The sequence below is a fragment of the Rhynchophorus ferrugineus genome, unplaced genomic scaffold (assembly GCF_030347505.1).
Source record: "Rhynchophorus ferrugineus isolate W39M unplaced genomic scaffold, kcgeb_rfMv2 rfM2, whole genome shotgun sequence".
Lineage (NCBI taxonomy): Eukaryota > Metazoa > Arthropoda > Insecta > Coleoptera > Curculionidae > Rhynchophorus > Rhynchophorus ferrugineus.
This window is the reverse complement of record NW_027472581.1, coordinates 4,015,647-4,037,762: the sequence shown is the minus strand read 5'-3', so window position 1 is coordinate 4,037,762 and position 22,116 is coordinate 4,015,647. Positions and strand designations below refer to the sequence as shown.

The 22,116-nt window shown below is 30.9% G+C and overlaps 1 protein-coding gene across 1 annotated transcript in view; it reads right to left on the bottom strand.

The window, feature by feature from the left end:
* LOC143190419 (DNA oxidative demethylase ALKBH2) overlaps window positions 1–22,116 on the bottom strand; it is a 47,422-nt gene that overhangs the window by 14,785 nt on the left and 10,521 nt on the right.

The window sequence follows — 22,116 nt, the reverse complement described above, 5'->3', positions numbered from 1 at the left end:
TCTTCAAAAAAAAAAGTAGGGTAGGTACTCAGAAACTAATATTGTGGTTTATACAACACACATCCTGTAATATTAACCTCATTTACCCATTTCAACACTCGTAGCGTCACTTTTATATTAGGTATCTATTGAATTCAATTAGTTTGCTTGCTAAATTTTGCACTACAAATATAGTCTACGTTGAAATTTTAGCAGCTAGCTTGGAAGCAATCATATTTTTATCTGATTTTAATAACGTTCACCTCTCACTTTTTGATACGCTTTTGTGAATTCCTGATCGATTACGTTCAAATTTATAAGTAGTAATACTTTAACCAAAATAGGAAGCCCCAAAACCTCAAAATCGTTAAGCAAGTCAAACTTCTATGTTTCTTGTTCATTTTTAATGTTGTGGATTGATTATATGATCAACGAGCTGTGATTTTGATGAGATATAATAACATAAAGGACTTAAGAGTTATATTTAACAATTGCACTTTTACTTTCATAGAGCGAACTATGCCTAAAATATAAAGAATTCGATATAAAATAGAATCCAATTTGCAAAATTAATATAATACGCGAAAGACTGCTGATGCGTTGAAAGGTCCATTCAATTTCTGCGTATCTTAATATCTCTATGACAATTATTTACCGGCGCATTCACCATTTTCCAGATATACAATTTTTGATGGAGTCTAGGTAGTGTTAATATTTCTTTCATTAACATGTCATTAAAGCTTGAATATTTTAGTTACACAAATTATTTTGATAGTTTGAAATATAATCGTAAGTCCTACTTATTTGTTTTACTTCTTATTAAAACAACTACTAATTTTTTTATGATTTTTAGATAATGTTTGTAAGAACGAAATGAAACATTCTAAGTGTCAAAGAATCGCATATCCTAACAGATAATTTGAATTAACCTTAGTCTTGCTTAAACCGTAATTAGATTGATAGTTTAAAGATAGTGAATGACTTTCATTAGTAAAATTTATAATATTAACACATGATTTATACATATTAGAGCTCAAATCTGAGATATGTATTAGAGGTGGCCTAAATCATTACAATAAGCGCCTTGACGCGAAAGTAGTAAGTAAGTAATAAGAGTTTGCTACATTAATAAATGACGGTGGTGGAGCAGAAACTACAAAATTTTTTTGGATAAAACTTTTTTAAATATACTGAAAATTTTATTTGCATTTTTTCATACTTTTTTTCAACTTTGAACATATTATATATGTATATATATATATATATATATATATATATATATATATATATATTAGAGTTGACATCTGAGATATGTATTAGTGGTGGCCTAACGTTTTGCAATAAGCGGATTTATAATAACAATTAATGAATGAAATCGTTTTTGGATCAAACTTTTTTGAATATAGTAAAAATTTTATTTGCCTTTTTACACTGTTTCTACAAAAACCGCTTGGTTTTTTATAACGGATCACTAGTACTTGATAAATACTTATAACTTTGATGTTGTACAGCTACAAAAAACAAATTTTATGTAATGATTATATATTTTTAATGATTTATATTTATGACAAAATGGTGAATAGAATATTAATTAAAAATATTTTATACGCGCACTTTTGTCTTATTCTTGATTAAAGTTATACATAATAAGTACGACAGAAAATAATAATAATATGTTTAATCTTGTATTTAGTTCCAAAAGCCTCTGGAATATATTCGACGAATGGTGATTTTTCTGTTTTTTACAACATCGCTGCATTTATTCGACCTATAAATTAGTTTTTAAAAGTTTTTTTTTAATTTTTTTTAAGCTTCACTGTGAAAAATTGGTAGTTTTAAAGTTTTCAAAGTTTTACCCATCGATAGCCGTAACTTATTCTCATCTTTCAGGCAATTTACCAAATCCACCTCGAAAGAACCATGTATCTTTTGAGTTTATCTATGAATCCACCCATATTTTGGCATCTTTATAAACGCAATGCGAATCATGACTCATATGTCGGAATAAGTAGTAATTAAGAAGGAGCAAAGTCTGGTGAATACGGGAGGTGGGGTTATACTTCTCATTTTAACGTTTCCAAGTATGGTTTCATCGGTTTTGCAACATGTGGTCGAGCGTTGTCATACCGAAGAATAACACTGTTGTGTCTTTGCTCAATCGTAGCTACTAGCGATCCCCATTGATGTTTATTTCATCGAGTAATGCCGTCAAATCTTCAATGTTTTTTTGGCTGCTCAAAATGCTTTTTCTTTTCAATGGCAAAATCAGCTCTGTTAAAACCTCGAAATCAGTATTGACATGTTGACATTAATGAAGTATGGTTAAGTTTCATAAGTTTCACACAAAATTCGATGATCTTTTAAAATTAATTTATATATGTTTTGGCCTTCGACAAATTTTAATAAATACGACGTTTCCCTTTTCCCTCTCGGACATATTTTAAAAAATAAAAAGATCTAATTCACAAATTGTCCTCATCAAGCTTTTGCCAAATACCTTTTTAATTTAGTTAATTATAAAATCATGAAGAAAATAAGACGATAAAGAAGAAGCAATTAAAATAATAGCCGCTGTATATTTCATCTCGAATAAAGAAGACGTACAAACAGAAAAATTGGTAGGAAAAACGCTATATTTAATAAATTGAAAACGGCTCTTTACATTATGACTATAAAATGTTTTGAAATTATAGTCGAACAATTTATAACATTTTTATTATTCAGTTTAATAAACACTCGTTAAAAAAGGTAGTGTGCTATTAGGTTTACATTAAATAGAAATTAAGATATACCAAAATTATAACCCAATATAGTTATAATGATAACAGATAGAAGAAAATTATGCCTTTTGTTAAAATAAAAATATTGGAAAGGAACGCAATGTGTTCTATTTGGTTTCAATTTTCAATGTTCAATCGGAGTAATAATAAGCAGCTATTTGAAATTTATGAAACAAGCAAAGGAGAAAATAACGTTTACCAGTTTATAACCTCCCAGCACAATTGTTTTGGAAAATTTCTCATACGTTTGAGAATCGGATGACAGACTCATTCGTTTACGTTTTGGAACTAATCAGACAGCACTCTGCCTCTTTTTAACTAGAATAAAATGAGAAGGTTAATATTGTTTGATTGTAAAACGAATTTACAAATTGTGACAGGCAATACATTAAACATGTTGATGGCGTATGTCCAAAAAAGAGTATAGAATAATAATAGGTTTTGTAAAAATAACGATGAATCGATACGAGACTTCTTTCAGATGAGCAGTACGATGGTCTGCAAGATGAAGATTTTTCTTTGAGATAGATGAACGACGAATACAAATATGGTTTCTGGAGTTTATGTAAATATTATTAGATAATATCAACTATAGTATTTATGTATATATATATATATATATATATATATATATATATATATATATATATATATATATATATATATATATATTTTTTTTTTTTATGGACATTGTGTAAAAATGTTTCAATACGATCTCTATGTAAATGTGGTGATTTTTTACTCCGCTTTTTTCAGATTTGTAACAAAATGTTCTAATAGAATATGACTTTATTTCCAAATATTTCCGAATTTTTATTTTATAACACAATTACAACACTTTCAATTATTATAGTGTTAATTTTAATCAGTATTTAATTAAGAATATCTCCTAAAAATGTACTACCTTTACTAGTCTTTAAATGTGTTCCCAACTCTTAAGGAAACATTATATATAATTATATTAAGTATATTCTCCACTGAAATATGCTGCAAGCCGACTTGGTGGTGCAGCGGTTATGACGACGGGATGGTCCTTTTACTGTTGCGATAGTCGCGGGTTCGAATCCTGCTGGGGTATGGATGCACTTTATGTTTGTGATTCTATGTTAATGTAGTAGAAAATCCGACAAGGAATAACAATCCTAGTCACGCTAGTAACCAAGCTGGGTAGGACCGGACGTTTTCTGGTATGGTATCTAAGTTGATCTCTTGCCAATCGGCAGCCTTATTGCCACGTTAAACAGTAGGTCCAGTCTAAATAAACCCTCGTAGATAAAAGGGAGACTTTTGAAAGATATTAAAAAAAAATATGTTGCAAGATTTGTTTTAGAGGACCGGCTATCATTTCAATTAAATGGCTGACCTGCAACACTCTCTTGAACAAAGCAACAGTCATTTTGAAATATCCGTAGATATACTTTCGATAATATTAATAAAAACAAAAAACAGCAGGTGGCCCACCCTCTGTAATTCAGGAATTATTCCTTCGACGCCGATGATATTCAACAAACACACACAAGCGCCCGCGGCTACGTTAAAATTAGAAATTTAATATGTATATGGCGCCAAATATTAGCGAGGATACCCAACAAGAACTAATTAAAATAAACCGAAAATAAATTGGCTAAATATTGGGAACAGGTTGTTATTTATATTTATCTAGTATATGATAACTAATGTAGTATGAGTATTTCTGAGAATATAAGGGTCAGTAGAGAATAGAAACATTAATTGGTTTCCAGAATTTTTGTTTTAGATATGTTCAAAGTAGTTCCAATAATACTCTTGACCATCTTCCTCTATAGTCTAAAAGGTTTCTTTGGAAATACTATGAAAATAACGTAACATCAATCACGGAAATGAGCCCGACGTCACGCATCGCTAAATATGGCGAGTAAGGAGAACTAAACTGTTAAATAAAGAACAGTTACCGTTATGTAAGACGATGCATTATCATCAGGCAAGATAATTTGCTTTCTTAACAAAGTAGGCAATCAATTTACAAGATATTATTAGTGGCACTGGAAGAAAGAAAAGTCAGCTCTACTGTCTGTCTCGATGTTGTTCGTTCAACCTTTCAACAAACTATGGCATGAAGGCTTGTTTTGAACCTGAACCTACCACAACAACATGGACAATTTTCCAATATTGTTTATCCTTGAAACACAAAAGAAGATTACTAAATCATACTAACGTGGAAGCAATACAACTGCTGGACAGCGCGCACGATGTGAGGAGATTGAAGTGAATCAAACCACACGAACTTATATAAATATAATAATTAATAAATAACTATAATTTTATGATTGGGGAATACATACTGATGTATTTTCTCGCACTCGTCTTGCTTGTTAATTAATCCAAGTACATAGGAAAAGTAGCAATAAATTAATTGTAAATTAAGATTGTACTAAGCGTATCTAATAAAGATGTTATAAAAAAATTGTTTATAACAAAGATATTTTAGAGTTAAGCAAGGTGAAAAGCTTCTGATATAAAAAAATCAGAGCGGGACTACCACAAGGTAGGGTATTAGTCAGTTGCGCAGAAACGGATCATTAAAAAGCTGCTGAGAAGTCCCAATCCTCCATTGACAGAACTAACGTCTTTAACCAACACTTGGTTCAATTTAAAGGAAAGACTATACACGTAGATTTTATCGATAAACATAAGTAGTACTTAACTATTAGAATAAACAATGCCTAGATCTGTTTTACTGACTCAGTTAAGTATATGGGAATGATCTTAGAAGCTAGATTTCGCTGGAAAGTTCGTGACAAAAAAATGAGAAGGTCCTAACATCACACTGAAGAAAATGTGTTGAGTACATGACAAAGACTCCAGGCTCTCCATATGTAATAAATAAATCTTAAAACACATTTGGACTTCAACGGCATTCAACTCTGAGGTTGTGCTAACAAGAGCAACATCCAAGTGATCCAGTGTTTCAAGAATAAAGTACAAAAGAACATCGTTGATGCACTCTGTTGATGGAAATTGATACTGCTGACCAAACTATCACCAAATTTACCACTATCCATGAATAATGTTTAGTCCACAATGTAAAAATCGAGGCTACCCAACTCCTGGACTATACAAATGCAATAACGAGTAAGATGACTCATGAGTTAGCGAAACAGTGTTGGTCTAAAATAGAGTGCTATATAGTTAAATTATTAGAACACAGGGTGAATTAGTGAGTGAGTGTAATGAAAAAACCTTAGTGATACTTAAACCCTAGTTTTATTCTTAAGGAAACAGTGATCTTATAAGAGGGATCAACTAAATATATTTTTTTACTATTTATTACATTGTTACTAGTCGTTTCCGTCTAACCTACAATTTCTCTTTATAATAACTTAAATCTAGGTATATATCTAGGACAACCCATCGGCCTTATCTCAGTCTCTGGTGAAATAATGTTTATACGTGTCACTGCTGTATTTTTATTATATGCACCTCACTACACAACACTACACAAGATCAGGTGGATTGATTATTTTGAATATGTTTCCTCTTCTGGTGGTATCCAAAACCTGCAATACTTCAATATTCTCATGAGAATTGCGTCTTTCCTCATGCCCCCTTGCAATTCTCTTGATTTCTTGACTGGCTGTAGGTATCTAAAGGTTTCCATGTAGGTAGTCAGTCCTATAGTATATGGGTGCGCCCACAATACCTCTCAGGACTTTATTCTGAAAAATTTGTATTTTATTTATGTTACTCTTTGCAGAACATCCCCATAATTGAACACCGTATGTCCATATAGATTTCAGTATTCGCTTATATAATAGCAATTTATTATATACTGATAATTGTAATTTTCTTCTAATCAGCCAGTACATTTTCCTATATTTCAATTCCAGTTCTTCCCTTTTCTTCTTTATAAGTTTCTTCCAGCGAAGCTTTGCATCAAGATTCATTCCGAGATATTTAGCGTTGTTGCTATATGGAATGATAGTATTATTTAATGTTATTGGTGCTTGTACGGTCTTTTTATAGGTGAACTGCACATATACAAACTCAAACTTTCATTAATTCTTATTCTCCAAGCTTGTGTCCAATTATTTATATTGTCACGTGCCTGTTGTAATTTTCGTGTATCTATATGTAATTTATTATTAGTAATTTATTATCGGTATTCTGTATGTAATTTCTATAATCGCAAAATAATCAGCAAATGTTGCCATCGTAATATTCTCCATTTGTATATTACAAGCGTAGAGTAGATAAAGTATTGGTCCCAATACACTTCCTTGTGGTACACTTGCTTTAGCTTTTTTATTGTGAGTAAGCTTCTTCTTGCTTGGCTCTAAACATTCTGGTTGTAATGTACGATTTTAATAGTTCGGTGTGTTGTTTTGGTAGCATTTTCTCTAGTTTATGAACAAGGCCTTCATGCCAAACCTTATCGAAGGATTGTGCTACATCTAAGAATATATATGAGCAACCTTTTTACTTTCGTAGGATTTTTCAATATCGTTTGTTATTCTGTGGGCCTGGTCAATTGTTGAATGCTTGTTAATAAACCCAAAATGGTGTGTTGGTAATAGGTTTTTTCTCTCTATGAACGAAAATATGTCATATACATTATACTGCTAGTAACCTTCCCAATTTCTTCGTGTATTCTGCTTTAATATGTAATGCAATTATGCGTACAGTTGACAAAACTGTGACTGAAATGTTATTTCTCGAGGTCATATAGAGCTAAATATTTAGCACCTAAATAAAAATATTTTGTCACCATCAACAATCCATATCAGCTTCTTGGAGTTAATGTGTATTTTTCAGAACGTTCTCTCTAACATAAATATTGTACCTATTATTAACCTATTTAATCTATTATTTTACATCTTTAGATTTTAGGTTTTAAGTTTGTATTATCTATATTTATTATAGTATATTACTAGCGACCCGCCCCGGCTTCGCACGGGTGCAATGCTGATACTAAATTAAATACACTACAGAAAAAATATGAACGCTGTATATAAAAACATAGCGGCCCGCTCCGACTTTGCACGGGCATAAAATATATATGCCTATGTCACTCAATGAAAACATGATTAAAATCGATCCAGTATTTTTGGTTCATTCATTACTGCCCTTGGCCTGCACGCATTAAATTTGGAGTAAAACAATTCCTCTTCCCCTATACTTACTATGAAGATTTCCTGCTATCTTTGGAATATCTAAATTCATACAATTTTTATTACATTACACATTTTTAAACGCAAATTTTAAATTTGTAGTATCTCCGAAAATATTTGTTTAATTTACATGCTGTAAGGAACTATATTGATCTATATTAATTGCACACTGTATTTAAGGTACTTAATTCGATAAGGATTAATGCCGTATTGCTTAAAATAGCTTCGTAAATAAGCCATTTTCTCACGTAAAAAGTAAACAATAAAAATGGTTAATGTAGGTTATCCCTAAAAGATAAACATATACCATCGCGGACTTTTTTGTAGACCTTTTTATGGTGTACAATACTGTAGTACATTAATTTGATCTAACTCGTAGGGTTAGGCAGCGTTTTTGCTAATTGCTAAATAAGCCTAAAAAAATAGGTTAATTTACGACATCACGTCAGAAACCTCTAAAATTAGCAATGTTGCCTTAGTATATTATGCATGTATTATACATATAAACTTTCCTCTTGAATCACTCTATCTATTGAAAAAAACCGCATCAAAATCCGTTGCGTAGTTTTAAAGATTTAAGCGCACATAGGGATAGAGGGACAGAAAAGGCGACTTTGTTTTATACTATGTAGTGATAATATGTAATAAAAAGCCGCTTAATGTCATCTAATACTTAGACAGTTGCTTCATGTTTACCTGTGAAGTAAATACATTTTGAAATATACGGTTATAAATAATTAACTGATGGCATTATTAGTAGATAGTAGTCTTGTTTGTTGTTTGTTTCATGCTTCCATTTTTTATTCATGAATAAAAATATTTTTCAATAGGTGTACTTCTACATAAACACAAAATGAACTCAATTAACGTTAACTCCACCGCCACAGTTATTTCGGGTAGAAACATTGCCTGCAGTCCACGTATTTATTTTGATCAGCGATATCTGTTGGAGAGTATGCGAAATATCAATGTCAATATCTGTTAAAAAATGTCCATTTCAAATTATCGGATTATTCAGTGTATACTGACACTTGGAAAGCTCAAATTGAAGTTTCGTGACATTCATTTTTGTTGATGGATTTTAAGAAATTTGCTGACGAAGTTTATCAATCACTTATGCAGATGCTGCTCCATCATATTTCAATCTTTACATGACCAAAAACACAATATTCAATTACAATGAATTGCATCGCTTATTGGATCAAAATCCAGTTCAGATTCTCAAATAATTTTTAGACGGTTCTGTAGTTGATGAATAAAAAGGAGGGAAAGTGACTACTATACAAATTGAATGAAAAAAGAGTTTTTGGTAGTGTGTTGTGACTAGCGATGAAAAGTGGATCTACTGCGGCTTTTCCCTGGCCAAAGAGCTATGGGTCCTTCTAGATGAGTATTTCACTATCGCAGTAACAGCATTGCTATATTCAATTATATACACTTTCAAAATCCGTTGCGTAGTTTTAAAGATTTAAGCGCACATAGGGATATAGGGACAGAAAAGGCGACTTTGTTTTATACTATGTAGTGATTTGAAAATAACTAAAAAATAATATTAGAAAAATATTAATTAAGATATTAAAATCCGATAAAACATTTGTGGAGTGTTATTCCATTCCTTTTTACAGATACACAGAACATGCAAATATAAAACTAATTCTACTTCGTTTACAATGAAATTATTAATTGCATGTTAATAGTATTCAGTAATTTTTTTCCTTTACTTTTTTAAAGTTAGTACGTGAAGGAATATGTACACCTCCGTCCCGCTTATACTACCGTTTGGAAAATATAAGCACATATAAAATTAAGTGCTCCAAGCAATTATCTTCGTCCTTTCCACTCTTTCAATTCATACAGAAAAGGGTTCGTACATCTTCGTCTGACATCACGAATTGATCTCAACGATCGAACCGTGCATTTGACTGAAAATAGCGATTACTATTTTCAGTCGCTAGATTTTTGATTACCGACTTTCAGTCGATAGTTCCTAACGCTACTTTTTACCCTATTACATTAAAAGAAAAATAGAGTTCATGTAAAAAACAAAAATTTAATAAATCAAACAAAACCATATATTTACATGTAAGTCTGTGTAGCATAAATTAGCTACATCATTTTCAAGCTCAAGCTAGGACAGCAAATTCAGTACGTTAAATACTAGTCGGTATAAACTAATAAATAATAGAAAATCCGAATGAACTTCATAACGAATGAAACATTTAAATGAACTAGTAACGAATACAATTACTAATGCGCATTTTGGCTGTTCTAGTCCATAGCAAAAAGTAGTCAATTACTAAAGAGTCGATGCCGTTTTCATTCGATGCTTCCCAACCGAATTCTTGTTGAGTCAAAGATAAAATAAACTGATACTAATAAATTCAAAATACCAATCTCTTGTCTTTTTATTCCATTTAATATATGATTTTAATAAAAACCCATTTATTGATATTTGTATGTTAAATAAAAGAAGATAAAATTCGAAAGCGTCCTTCGATAAAGTTCGAAAGTGTAACAAAATGGTTTATTTAAATTAGTTATTTTACGTCTGTTTAATTTGAATTTATTAACTGTTTTGATAGATTTTGGTTTTTCCTTTTTTTGCGATTGTTTTGCAAGTTTCTTATAGGAATGTGATCGATGGCGCTGGTTATTCGAAAATGGTACCTGGTAGTATGCTTCAAAAAATAATTATTTCTCAGAATTTTATCTCTTGCTAATATTATTTATTTTCGATTCCTGATTTTAATGGAATATTCGAAATATTAAAAAATAAGGTTTTAACGTAGTGGTTGTATTTCATTTTGATGGTGTTTTAAAATGTTTTAAACTTATTATTGGTATATCCAAAAGATAATACCTTTATTCAAAACAATTTTAATGAACTTAATGAGCATTTGGATCCAAGTCGAAATCAGTTAATGTCAGCCTTACATTTCGAGATAAACTTTTATTTTTTTCAGTTTTAGTGATGAAGATGTCATGACCATTAATATAAACATGTCAACAATTTTATGTAAAAATGTACGTAAATAATTATTGCTTTACCAAATAAGACTGGTTTTTTATCAAATTTATTGTTTTTCAATATATATGTTAGATGAAAAATATGTATATAGTATAAAAGTTATATAATGAAATAGTGAAAATATGCAGATAAAGTGAAACTTACTATATAATGCCTAGATGGAATATAAGGAACAAATAAAAGAAATTATAAATTATTAATCAGAATTTGGTAAATATTTTAAACCACTGATAAATATGAAAAATGATTAATGCAGTTAAATATGTAATTATATGGCAACTCTTTCGTATAACCTTTTATCAACTATTTTAGTTATTTACTTTGTAGACCTAAACTTTGAGACATCGATATTTCATTTAATGGTTATAAAAACATTGCTATAATATAACTTCTATATCGTAAACAGTAAAGTGTCTAATTGTATTTGTTATTTTTTAAAATAATAATTAATACTAATAATTCAATATGTATTACTTCATTTAATATTACATGTTATAATTACATGGTTATAATATAAAAGTAAATATAAATCATATATACTTATATTTGATGCTTTCAAGTTGTTGCAGTTATGAAAATAATCTTACTCATGATACTTTTGTTATAATGTTTAGCAAAGTAGCAATTTAAACTTAAGGTATTAACTTGTTTATTATTAAAATTTAAAGGAAATGATTTTGATTTAATAAAATGCCACTTAAAAAAGGTTAGTGAGTGTTAGTTCTTGAGATAGAGATGCTGTATTTGAATATACAGACATTTCTTACTACAATTAATGTTATATATCAAATATATTTCTGATATTATATTGGAAGTATTGTCAAATAAGTTAGTCAGTTGGTAGTAGTTAAAATATTATTGTAAATAGATATATAGGTTTAGGTAGGTATTAAGCTAAATTGTGTGTATATAATAGAATATAACATACGTGCAGTATAGTGAAATAAAGGTTTTTGATTATTTTTATTTAGTTATTACAACGATTATTATGTACATATTTTATTGTGAAATGGTTCTTTGTGTTAAAAATCTAGGTTTCATTATTTTTTAATTTTTAGTTTATTTTTAGTTATTTCTTCCTCTTTAGTGCTAGATATATAATTAATAAATTACGAATTTATTTAATTCAATATCACAATATATATGTCAAGTGCAGCTCGTATGAAAAAAACTAGGAATAAAGAAACAATGATTGAAAACAAGGAATGCTTCAACGCTCCGGGGCCTGCTACCTAGCCTAGGTGATTTGATAAACGTTCTAACTAAATAACAACAAAAAGTTATTGTCCCCGCCGGGAACCGAACCCGCGACCTCCGTTTGTAAGCAAAACACCATATCCATTACACCATAGAAGCAGTTGTTTACAATATTTCTATGAGGTTTATATGCTGTAGTTAGTACTTAAAAAGCAAACTGAATGGCTTTTGCACTGAACGGCTTCCGATTTTCCATCACATCAACTCAGCAATAACTTTATATACAAACACCTGATTATTTTAGATACAAAATATGTGAAAACTTTGTACGTGCCTTTGAAATTTGAGCATTTCTCTCGATCCCCCCCACATATCCTGATTATTTGGCTCCTATGGGACCACCTCGATAATGCAGTCTTTCGAATAAAAAAGAATTTTGAAAATCAGCCCACAATTGCGGAGAAATCGGCGAATATACATTAAAACCGAATATAGAACCTTCCCCTTTTTCGAAGTCGGTTACAGAAGCAAAGTGATTAGCCACTCGTTGTAAATGTTGGAAAGAATATACTTTTATAGCTCAAGCTGGAAGTTCTACTGCATCCAGAGTACTCACCAGACGGTCATAGTCTTCTTATTTCCATTTGCTGATAGAAAAGTGGGAGAAAGTTAATATAGAGGTCTTTCTAAAGTGAAAAAATTACCAGGATAGATGCAAGTACCTAATATATTTGAAACATCTTATCACTCATTCTGACAAACTTCCAAAAAAACAAAATTTATATATTGAGCAATACAAATTGCTGTACATAATAAAATGTTTTGAAGAAGATTATTGTTTGTTAAAAATGTATGTTATGAAAACTCTGATGGGATACGACAATTAACACTAACTGAAAAACTTAAAATATAAATAATATCCCTTGTCACCAATTTTAACTTTCTTAATTTTACTTGAACATGCTCTGAAAACAATAATGAATTGAAGCTGATACTGAGTCAGTAGAAGAAAACAATAAAAAATCCATTATGTATGTATTTGATGGCGTAAAAAATTAATTGTAATTGTCTGGTATTATTTAAGGTGTTTAGTTTACAATTCTGGCCCTTTTCACCGTCCTATTAATAATTTCGAGATGTAGTAAAAGCAAACAACTTCCCAAATCTACCGTCATCCACGTCACAAGTTGTTTACGTTCGCTGGCAAAAGGTCGGGAAATTATTTAATTTTAAACAGACCTACAGAGCAGAAAATATAAGCGTGAATTATTTTGAAACGTAATATTTTCACGGCTCTCTACGATCTGCCCAGATAATTGCGACAAACTTAATAATCGCCCTTAGAATTTTCCAAAGATTCTTCGAGTAATGTTTCTCTTTTTTTCTGTAAAAAGGGAGATTAAAAATAGCGTGTAGTATTTCTTTTTTGTCATTAAAAGTTCTTATCTATCACTAATTATCTAAGTAACTAGATAGTTAAAAAAGCTTTTACTTGTTTATAATATCTACAAATAAAGTATTGTATTTGTTAATTAATTATATATCACTCTCAACTAGATCACGCCGTATACTTTGTAGTTAATAAATATGAATAAGGCTGACAATTCGCCCTTATTGAAAAATAAAACGCTATAAAAGTTTTTTTCTATAATAAATACAAATATCCTCTTGTTTATTTTAATCTCCTTGTAAGTAATTGTCCAAAATTGCTTCGTTATAATTCTTATAATTCCTAGTATCTCCTTAACCTTCCTATTGTCCTACAATTTAATGTGTAGTCTGTATTGTTTGTTTATCCCTAACTGTTCTTCAGGTTTAGTTTTTTAAATATGTTGTCAAGTGTTGTATTACTAGCACTGGTAATACAACACTTATCGACTGAAAACGACTATAAACTGACTAATAATTCACTACTATTTACTATCGTCTAGTAATTGACTACATTTTACCATAAACTGTTTCATTTAATATTTCCGATACGACTGATGTTACTACTTTTTATTACGGATTGTTTAAGTCAACAACTTTCAGTTGCTATTTTCGGTTCGACTGATTTAATTAATTTTAATTAAAAATTAAAAAAGGATGAGGTTCTACGTTCCGTTGTAATAGGTCAATTGAATAGTTCCCTGCCTGACACATAGTTGGCGCTACTATAATTAAATCCATATATTTTTTAGTTAGCCCTAACTTTCAAAAGATGAGTGTATAAATTTGACGGCTGTCGGATCATTAGTTTGTGAATTATAGCATCTAGAGTGAAGCAACTTTTGTTATTGTAAAAAAATGGATAAAAAGGAATATTGCGTGTTGAAAAAATATTGCTTTTTGAAGGGAAAAAATACAGTTGAAGCAAAAACTTGGCTTGAAGAACTTGGTTTGCGGACAGTGCCGCAGGAAAATCAACCATCAAGGATTGGTATGCTAAGTTTAGACGTGGTGAAATGAGCACCAAAGACGGTGAACACAGTGGATACCCAAAAGAGGTTGATACCGACGAAAACATTTAAAAAGTCTACAAGGAGATTTTGAATTACCGTAAATTAAAATTGAGTGAAATAGCAGACACTCTAAAGATATCAACTGAACGTGTACATCATATCATTTACGAATATTGGGGTATGGGAAAGCTCTGCGCAAACTGGGTGCCGCGCGAGCTCACTCTTGATCAAAAACAACGACGAGCTGATGATTCGGAGTAATGTTTGAAGATGATCAGGCGTAATAAATCCGAGTTTTTGCGTCGATATGTGACAATAGATGAAATATGGCTCCATCATTTCACTCCGAAGTCCGATCGACAGTCCTAGTGGGCTGCACACGATGAACCCGCTCCAAATCGTGGGAAAATGCAACATGGGTGGAAAGGTTACGGCGTCTGTATTTTGGGATGCGCATGGAATAATTTTCATTGACTACCTTGAAAAAGAAAGAACCATCAACAGCGACTATTATATAACGTTATTGGACCGTTTGAAGGAGGAAATCGCCAAAAAAACGGCAGCATTTGAAGAAAAAGAAAGTGCTGCTTCACCAAGACAATGCACCATGTCACAAGTCAGTGAAAACGATAGCAAAAATCCGTGAATTGGGCTTCGAATTGCTTCCTTATGCACCGTATTCTCCACATCTGGCCACCAGCGACTATTTTCTGTTCTCAGAACTGAACAATGCCCGTTGGGAAGAAATTTTCGTCGAATGAAGAGGTGATCGCCGAAACTGATGACTATTTTGAAGTAAAGCACAAATAGTAATACAAAAATGGTATCGAAAAGTTGAATAGAAAAAACTAATTTTGCCAAAAAAATGTGTTTTACTATGGCAGGCCGGGGACTTCTCAATTGACCGATTTTTAAAGTTATTTTTTTATTCGAAAGAGTGCCCTTCCGAGGTCATCACATTGGAACCAACTTAGAATCTGAAGTGAGGAAGGGAGGGGGAGGGTTTGTGAATCGAGGGAAAACAACAAATTTCAAAGGCGCGTACGATGTTTTTACATATTTTTTATCTAAAATAATCAGACGTTGGTGTATAATATTATTGCTAAACTGAGTTGACGGAAAGTCGGAAGTAGTTCAATGTAAAAATCAATCTAAGTAAGGTAGTAATTACTATTAGAATGACCAATATAATAATCATAATACTGTTCTCCCGTGAATCCACTTAATTGAATAACTTGAATCAAATGAAAAAAGAAAAACAGGCTGATGTTGATGCTAGAACTGAATAGTGCATTAATCTAATATTAACTTTATATATTAACGTTTTGTAATAAAGAATAATAAACATTTAATTAATAATTTTCATGTATAAAACATGTTATTAGCATTTATACTTCACGTCTTGTTTTTCAAACAATGTTTAATTTTTCACGACCTTTTATTGGTTAGGTTTTCCCATGAAAATCTTAAATTAAAATATGTTTTATTTCTATTCAGTTCAGTTCATATACATTTTATTTATTAATATATTCCTACCAACAGATTGAGTAACCTTCCGTTTCTAATAATATAATTAACATTTTGTGAATTGATTTCTAGGAAGAAAATAACTTTTACCAAAAACTTTTATATTAAACACTATCCAGTTACTAGATACAGAGCGGTATCGCGACTAAATCGATTTGGCTTTATAGTAATCATGATTTTCCCTTGTGATTTTTGAAATAAATCTATTTCTCTTCACTTGTTAGTATTCCATGCAGTAATGACTTGTACTGGTCTGTATTTTATTGACGATTTTTCGAGTTTCTATTTGGCACCCATCACTTGCGTTACCAAGACGTCCTTCATCACATTTGAATTGTCGAAACTACATCTCACATATATACTATACAAGCTAGACAAACAAACGATGACTTTCGGCGGCTTTTCTCTTTTGGTGAAACAATAAAAGTAATGAGTGTCGCAAATGCACCATTGCAGTCGCAAAACAAGACGTATAGAAAAAAAAAAAAATATATATATATATATATATATATATATATATATATATATATATATATATAGCCACAAAATTTGTTAAGTATGTAGAACATTTTGAGAAAATGTGTCAGACGTCCAACATCTAAATTTCGTTACTTTTAACTTATTTGCTTTTATCGCTATGCTAAGAGCCGCGACGGGATCTGATTGGCTCACTTCGTTTCTATGGAACGTTTGTTCATTTATTTTGAGTACCATTTTCAGAATGCCTTAGGTAATGAATGGTGCGTTTAGAGAATAAATTATTAGTTCATTAGTATATATATGTTGGTAGTACAATAAGTAAAGTGAATTCTGGATCTAGGAAGTGTTGTGTACTCGGATGTACAGATAGGAAAGAAATGCAGAATCTTTCGAAGAAGTATTTGGTTGTCATTAAAAAATGGTTGATAAAATAAAAAATCCGAAACCGATCAAATATTTTATCACGAAATATCAAATATTTTTTATTATTCTTATTTATATTTTTATTCTAGAAATGAATCTCCTTCTGAAAGAAGGTATGTAAATGGCTATATACTTTATTAGGGACATCAATTTAATAACTACCTTGAGGGGTTCATTTCTTGAAAGGAAAAAAAGTGTAATTTTTGGAATAAATATATTGGCTTAAAAGGCTACTTATGCAAGATAGTTTGGAATTTTTTTGGATCTACTAGAGTTCATGGATTCAGGAATACACATTCTTCGGCTAGTATGTTTGTGAAATCATTCAAGCGCTCAACATAAGTTAATTTTTTTCATCTCATTCGCCTTTAGGAAATTGTGAACAGAATGAACATGAGGGTTCTTTAGATAATTTACATTCTATAATAACGGGGGTTGACTCTATAATTTCAATTCCAGATGTTCCTATTTGAATAAATAAGTCAAGGCAATACCGTATGCCCCAGAAAATCTCTTTTTTTATCCCGCGTTGTATATTTAAAACCTTGAAAAATGATTTTTCAGATAGAATAATACAAATAATAGGGTGCACTATATACTTATGGGTAAATAGAGTTTAAACAGGAAAAATATATAATATAAAAATTAAAATATATTACAAAAACCGGAAAGCAATTACCGAAACATATAGTATAGTTCAAGAAACCTCTGAGTTATACTTTTACGTCCAGCTCTAGTATACATGTTAGATAACGCTAATCGTATGACTCTGGTTGTTCCAAATATAGGTATGTGTGTCTGGTTTGAGATACTTCTTAAGTTAACTAATTTGGTCCGAATTTGCAGTTCATGACGCCAACCAAAGTCATATTACAGTAGCTTAGTTGGACCACTGGGATTTGTAGATGCTAGAACCATTTTATACTTGGGAATAAACAGTGCTATTCAGAAGATCATCATAGGCAAACTGGTAGAATGTACCATCGACGCTCAGAAATAATTTTGCTATAATTGTAGGCTGTCCATATGGAACCATCAAATTTAGGTAGAAACATTTATCACTATTGTTTATTTGATACCGTAAATAAGAACTGGTCTATTATGCTCATGTAGATCTTTACAGTTTTTACAAAATGTGATAAAAAGTTGTTGTCGTTTTGCAAAATCAAATGATGATTATGTTAATAAAAATGATTTGATATTTTTTCACTAAATAACTCATGGTTTCTGTCTTTTTCGGTTTGCACCTCGTCTTCGATTTCGAAGATATATAAAATCCATATTTGAACAATCACAAACATAAATTTACGACCATGCTCCAGCAGGAATTGAACCCGCGACTATAGCAACAGTAGGATGACCGTCCCATCGCCTTTGACACTGCGCTACACCAAGCCGACTAAATAGCCTACGGCTAAAATCTACGTCAGGCTATTTTAACATAACATATTGGTGACTTCTTCTTTTGTCGAGCATTAATATATAACAATTTCGGATACCTTACATGAAATTATATTTTGAGATAAACCGAATAACATGGATATTACGGATGTTTTATCCAACACGGATTATATTCGAAATTGAGCCTGCGGCCATATTAAAATTAGAAATTTAATATGTGTATGGCGCCAAATATTGACGTGTATATCCAACAAGAACAAACTGAAACAAAACGAAATTAAAATGGCGAATATTTAAAATAGGTTTCCGTTCAGATGCGAATGACAGCGGTATAATTTGGGTCTATATACGTTAATTGATTTTTATTTTAAGTATGATTCAGTATATGTTTAAATTTTAATTATTTTCTGCTATATGCTGGATTAAAAATTACTGAAATTCTTTAATTTTTATACAAACGGAACTTAACACAATTATAATACCAATAATATAAAAGTATGTCTGTCAAATAGTTACTCATGTTTTCGGCAAAATGTAAAACTTTTTAAATGTATTGAAAATTTGATTTTATTAAAGAAGTAGTGACGTTCCATGAAACAGAAAGGTCGGTGCTTAAAAATAAAGGATACATTGTTCTCAGTTTTACTTATTTTAGATGGTAGAATGAGATGTAAATGTAAATGTGATTTTAAAGAACTCAAATCCATATATAAACACACCGAAACTTATATGTATCTAAACCAAGTTAAAATGTATAAATAAAGTGTTTGGTGCCATTATTACGCAGCGATAAGCATTGGTAATTAAACGTTGAATTTTGCTTTGGCTGCGTTAGATTACTAGCTGGTTTGATATTTCACTGCAACCCTATAGCATTCCATAGGTCCAAATAGGCTTTATCATTGACTGATAAAGCAATCTCTTTGATTTTAGGTCAAGATGAGAATATCTTTCGAATAACCAGTACTGCTGATTAACTGTGAGTTTAATCTACTCTACTTTTTGTCTAACATGATGTTTATAATTTAACATACCATCGAAATGGATACCAAGGTTTTTAGCTGATTCTGCTTGAGGAACTGGGCATCCGTCAAGTAATATAATTTGGTTTATGTCATTTCGTCGCAACTAAAAATTAACATAGACAGATTTGGAGCTACTAAGCTGTATTTTCCAATTTCTAGTCCATTTGTGGATTTTGTTGATTGTTACTTATATTTTTTCTACAGCTTTAGGCAGAGATATATCTCTTGCCATCATTACTCTTTCATCGAAAAATTTATAAAATTACTGTTTCTTTTGTTGGATCAGCAGTATAGAGAGATTGGAAGCGAGACTCTAAATTTTCTTTCGAAAAGATATGATTCCAGCAGATGACAGTAATCTCGCAGTAGCAGTTTTCTAATTTTGTAGATTAATCCCAAATGCCATGTTTGTGGGATATCTAGGAATATTGCAGGGCAGTATTCCTTTTCTTCGAATGCCTTTGTCAACAACCGCTGTTACGCGGTGCACATAGGTAGCGAAACTGTAGTAGATAGGTAGGTAGCGCTGTGGAAGTGGCACTGTTACAAGGGGGGTAGAGAAAATAAAAGGGAGCGAGACATCGTCGTAGTGGTCTGATTTTGATACATTTCAAATCGCTGCCTATTACTACCCTGATTGAAAATTCTGAAGCCATACAGAAGAGAGTGCGCCTCGTATCACTTACTATAAACAGGAACGAGATAATGGAGCCCCCATCTTGCTAGTAAAATTCGTTAGGGAGTTAAGCACTTTAATAGTGTTAAATATCAAGTTGCTGCGATTTTTATTGAAATATACTTAGCGTGCTGCAGCTGCACTGAATATTAGTATGGACACGATCACTGAAATATCTCAAAAAATTAAAAATATAATCAAGATCAGCTTAATGTTAGCTCTATCCATATATTAAATTTATGAAGTATATAAAAACAGAGAGCAGTTATTTCAAAGGAAACTGTTGTCTGAAAAGGATCGAAGAGGTGTAATGGAACTTCCGGATATTGTTTCAGAATCTTTAAAATTATAACATAAAATGAAGGAAAAGTAAATAAAAGAGAGGTAAATAAAACTTATTATTTCAATTTATTTAGTTAGATGAGTGGATATATCAGAACGGGACCTATATGGTCACTCATGGCTAAATTAATATAAAAATAGTGTTATGGTAACAAAAATTGATGGAAAAAGGTAAATGTTGGAATAACAATTCATTAGGTTTTATAAGTCATATTATTAATTCATTGCATATATATTGTACTTCATGTTGGAAACAGGAATGGTTAATCACACCTTCGGTTTGGACGAACTTGATCAGATCCATTAAAGAAGAAATTGACAAATGATGGAATTGTGAACAAATGTTAGATAGATCGGAAATTAACAGCATAGTTATTCCCTTAAATGAAACTTTCTGAATATGATATGATACAATGATGCTAAATTATAATATAGGGTGATGAAAGTGGAAACAAGTAATGGTGGGTATATAATTAGTATATGATAACTATAGGAAATCTTATTGTAGAGTGTAAATGATTTATGTACCCAAATATGTGAGTAATTGTTCAGAATATACATGAGCATTTGTTAAAATGTCTCAAGAGATAAAGACAAAGACAAATATGATAAATGCATTAAGGAGAATGCAGTGATTAAATTAAGTTTTATCAAGAAAGGTGTATACATGTAGAACAAACGGAGGAGAAATACAATGATATCAAAAGGTCTTTATCAGGAAATATACTCTCTAACGAAATTAATCGATATACAAAAGCTAATTGGGTGAATTAGAACTACAGGGGATACAACTAAAAAAGCACCTAGAACTCTAACCCATACGTGGTATGTAAAAGAGTTCAGTGTAAATATAATCAAACACATCCCTAACCTACAAACCATTATAACTATGTACTTAATTGTAGTTTTAAATCCTTCGTACTATATACGTTAGATTTACAGTAATGTTAAAATAAATTATAATTGATAACACGATATTTTGTGTAATTATTTTATTTATATTAGAATTTGGTTTATGTCAAAGCCAAACTGAACTAAATCTCATATTTCATACCTCAACATTACGACATTTTGACGTCACAAATTTAGATGGCGTATGTACAAAATAACTTTGGATAGACTGTATATTTCTTGTTCAGCTTGACAGTTTGGCTTTGCGGAAGACGATCATAATAAACAACCTATATCACTAAATTAAAAATCACGTTATTAATAATATTGCCATTAATACTTTCATTTTTCTATTAACTTTCTTCCTAACTCTTTTCCGGAAACATCTTCCTGTAACTGATAATCAATTCATCAATATTTGATTTCACTATATTACGATATTAAATATAACACTTCAAGATTGTTTATATAACATGAGCAGTCTGTTATTTATTAATTAATAATATTGATAATATAATAGAAACAATCTTGTTTCAATTTTGCATAGAAATCAAAACAAACCCAAAAAAAATATTATTGAAACTTTCGTTCTGGCCTTTACGTTGAGACAAAACTACTTTCTTTCTAGCGAACTCTTTCGCGGAAGCATATTTCTGTAATTGATAGTGAATTAGCCGTCGTTAAATCAACATTTCTTTTCGTTACTAAACAGCTCTGGTCGGTCAGGTTATATATCAAGTTATTATAATATATTTTACCACAACCCATATGTCTTATTT